Raw genomic sequence first — 4373 nt, 5'->3', positions numbered from 1 at the left:
CCTTTGTTTTGGGCTGGGCCTTCGGGCTTTTTTTCAACTGTTGGACCTCTATTTTGGCTGGGCTTCTTTTGCTTATTATCAGCCTTGTTTCTGTAAAACTTATCGGTTTCAGGATCCCTTAAAACTTGTTTTTCTTATCAAAAATTTTGTCCAAAATTGACTAATTTTATATGAAAATGAGGGTTTGGATGTCTTCTGAATCAAACTATGAGGTCTGTTTGGCCTCAAAGTGATCCACATTTTAGAGACCCCTCTATTTTCACAAAAAATACTTGAAAAAAGTCAGATCTATTTTGTCAAACCCTCGTTCCTCTTTTTCTCCAAATAAGAACAAGCTACAATAGGCCAGACTCTGATACCATGTAGGATTTGAGCAATACAAATCCACAAAACCTAAAGAACACATGCATCCAAGACCCTGTCACAGAGAAGAAAAGACAAATAAGAGGTAAGGGTTTTGCTCTGAAAATATGGAAAATTGTATTATTAGATTGAAAAAGATAAATGATATTTACAAATGATCAATCCCTATAGAAGGAGATCGAAAACCTAAAAGGGAAACACGAAGAGGTAAATGACATTTAATAATTACTAATTAATTATTAAATGAAAATGCAAGTGCATAAAGGGAAATCTTAAGAATGGAGTAAAGGTAATTTAATAAATGAAATTAAATTAACCTTTTAGTCTAATGTAGATATCCTCAAAATAGTTATTTGTAATATTACGTTGAAGTAATATTTATCCTTGTGTTTATCCTCCCTAGCTAAGAGGGAGCATTAATGTTTTATGGCTTCTATTAGATAAAATATTCAGATGCAAACATAAAGGTCAACTATTTGAATAAATATAATTGTATGTATGTATGCATGTATATATATGCGTATATAGCATATATATATGTATGTATATGTATGTGTGTGTAATCTCAAAATAATTTATATACATATACATATACATATATAATTTTCTCTAAATATTTAATCATATGACAATTATAGTTACAAATTAAAGGATCGTTTACATATATTTTTAACACCATAGGCATTTCCTTATATGGGATGCCTGAGATGATCCGAAGAACGAATGGTTAATAATGCCTGATAATGGTGGATGACCATTAAAATCATCCAACCTGTTCAAATTGTTCACGGTATTAATTTTGTAGGAAAGCATAGATTGGCAACTATCCTTATGTTTACTATTCAACAACTGTCCTTACATTTACTATTCACTATATCCATTATGAAGCTGAAGTGTGAACATAGAAACGTAAGCAGGTGAGGATGAACCAAATGCCCATTGTCCACATCTAATTTCTTCCCATTGCAATGAATTAGAGCAACCTTGATTTGAACCAAATTTGACATCTGTTGAAAGCACAGTCTACGCTTCCACTCCCTCTGTGTTCCCCCTACAAAAAGGCACTACAGGAAGACCATCTCGAAATGAAAACCTTTTTTCAACTCTTCCTCTTTACTATCCACTACAAAAGAAAAATTAGAAGGGGTCCTCACTATGACAATTAAATGAGATGCCCAAACACTGGATAAAAGTTGGTAATATCCAAACTGTAGACTTCACTGTGCTCATCAATCTTATTGCAATGGAATTGGAAGGGATGGGATTATATTTAGATGACAAAACAATCTCCAACACATGAGAAATGTAGCAAGAGGAGTCCAGAGGAGAAAACGAAAAATAAGAATCAAAAGAGTTGGGTATTGGGTAAATGTGGAAGCACCTATAGATGACATTTTGGGAGACTATGGACACATTCATCAGAAGGAAGTGCAAAATAGCAGTGCATTTCTTGCTACCCTTCTCCCCCAAATGCAAAGAGATGAAGCCCATCTATGTGGCATCAATTTTGGAGTTGGTCTTAGAAGTGCCTCCAAAATTAGAACAAAAGAATGTGGGTGCCACAAGAGATTGTTAAAGGAGACAATGAGAATGGAAGTTACTTCGCAACATGCACCACAAATATTTCCCATGCTTAATTTCTTAGTAGAAGTGACTAGCAAACATGTAGAGGATATATTAGGGGGCCGAGTATGAATGAACGGTCGTGAGACGCTTCAAATTTTCTTGATTCTGAAAATCACATGCCATCGATTTAAATTTTGTAGATCAACAAAACCTCATGTCAAGGTGCATCTTCTTCCTATCCATTTTCATGAGGTTGACCTATTAAAGTGAGTTTCACACTTTCTCGAGTCCTTGGGAAAAATTGAAGATTGACAAGCATTCCAAAACAAAGGCCTGAATTTTTAATTGTATTCTCGAAACTAGAAGATATGATGTAATATGGATCCACTGGTGTATTGACCATCTTATAGATGTTGATTTAGTGGAATTTTTTCAACAGAGTCAAAATAGGTCCAAAACTTTGGGGTTATGTGTATTGAAGGAGAATATTGCAAGGATTGAATCTATATTGGATAAGGATGGTCAAAGTGTTACAAGACATGATGCATACTTTTGGATGCTTTTCAGCCAGATAGGTAAATATTTGAACCAAATGAAAGCACAAAAGGAATTTCATCATGACCTACTTCTAGTTCATGAAGGCAATATCGATGATTGTCTTATGATGATATTGATAATGGGTTTGCTACATTGTCTTACTTTTATTTCTCTTAGAAGAGAAAAAATGTATCTACATGTAAATTTCATGCGATTTCTCATTTGAGACATTATTAGGTTTTAGATTTGCTATTAGATATTTTCATACTTTGAGAATTTGGAGATTTTTCTTTATTTTATTTTTTCAAAGAGCTAAACTCATTTTAATAATTTATGGCTATGACTTAAGCTATTTATTTATTTATTCTTTCCTAGTAAGCCTTTGAGTCAAGTTTTATTATTACATAATATAATTATATAATGACTCCTGAAATGTATATCATGTTGTAGAAATGACATATATAATGAATGCATATGCTTGGTAGGTAAGAATATGAATGGATATAAAAGAGAGATATGGAGAGAAGAAGAGTGATAAGAGATGGGTAAGGGTTAAATAGAGGTGGTAGAAAGAGAAACAAGATGAAGATAGAGATAAGATGTGATATATAAAGAGAGATAGGAATGAATAGATTTTGTATGTGTGTGTCTCTGAGAGAGAGAGAGAGAGAGAGAGAGAGAGAGAGAGAGAGAGAGAGAGAGCAGGGGGTTTGGAGATAAAGATTGAGAATAAGAAAAATATGAAGATAAAAATTGAGATAGAGGGAGTGAGTATAAATGGAAGATATTAACATATAAAGAAGAGAGAATGAGAGAGGTAGAAAGTGATAAATAGAAAGGTAGAAATGAGGAGGTATACATGAATAAAGAGGGATAGAGAGATAACCAAATAGAGATAGATATTGAAGGAGAGATGGGGGAAGAAATATGAAGTTGTAGAGATTAAAAAATATAGGGAGGGGGTGATGGAAAGAATAGATGGACATAGAGGGGGAGATGTGTCTAGATATGAAGGGGGGAGAAGACAATAAAGATATAGATGAATATAGAGTGTGAGGATGGGAGGAAACTATATCAAGAGATAGAGATATATTAAGAGGTAAAGATAGAAAGAGATGCAAGGAGATATAAAGGATGACATAGAGAGGAAGAGATAAAGATGGTAAGATATATTGGTAAAGAGATAATGAGATATAGAGAGTATGAGAGGAAGATACATATAAAGGAATACATACTTGAATGATCTTACATACCTCTAGGGCATACCTATTCCACACTAAGGTGCAATTGCTAGTTGTTAATTCCTTTCTATAAGCCCAATCAGACATATTTTACCTTTTCCTTATATGCTATGGTAGATCCCATAAGCTGGCATTCATAAGAGACGTGGGTAATGATTGCTCTTGTGCTATTGTAAGAGGAGTCACACATTGACATCAAAGGCATGTCAATACCCTTATGTGATCGAGTATTCCTTATACATTTGTCTTGTCATGTTGATGTGAGTTGGTAAAGGGTTGTTCGTTAATATTGATTTGACCAAACTTGAGTTGCTATTAATCTTGATTGTTTCTTGTCTGTCAAACCTTGTAAGTTATAGATGTGCGATTGACTTTATGTATATCATAGGGATCGCGTCCTCTTAGTACATGCCCCCATCTTATTATAATTTTGAGACTTTTTTGGTCATCTCAAATCAATGAAAATACACATATTCAATAAAGTCTTCAACGATTATAACTATAGCATTGTTCATCCACATAAATATTGTAGTTTTTACTTCATTTTAACATAAAAAGTGATCTATGTTATAAAAATGGTTCTAGACACTTATAAAGCTATATGTCATATGCCTTCTAATTGTTAGGATAAAACCACAGACAAAAATAAAAAACTACATGCAAATA

The 4373-nt window shown here is 33.3% G+C and overlaps 1 pseudogene; it reads left to right on the top strand.

Annotated features, from left to right (window-relative positions):
• The first annotated feature begins 1597 nt into the window (after positions 1–1597).
• LOC149569640 (alpha N-terminal protein methyltransferase 1-like) lies at positions 1598–2692 on the top strand (annotated as a pseudogene).
• The last annotated feature ends 1681 nt before the right edge of the window (positions 2693–4373 follow it).

This window comes from Cupressus sempervirens, chromosome 3 (genome assembly GCF_028749045.1).
Source record: "Cupressus sempervirens isolate cs-2001-9-10 chromosome 3, ASM2874904v1, whole genome shotgun sequence".
Taxonomy (NCBI): Eukaryota; Viridiplantae; Streptophyta; class Pinopsida; order Cupressales; family Cupressaceae; genus Cupressus; species Cupressus sempervirens.
The sequence above is the reverse complement of the archived record's forward strand: the minus strand, read 5'-3'. Positions and strand labels throughout refer to the sequence as shown.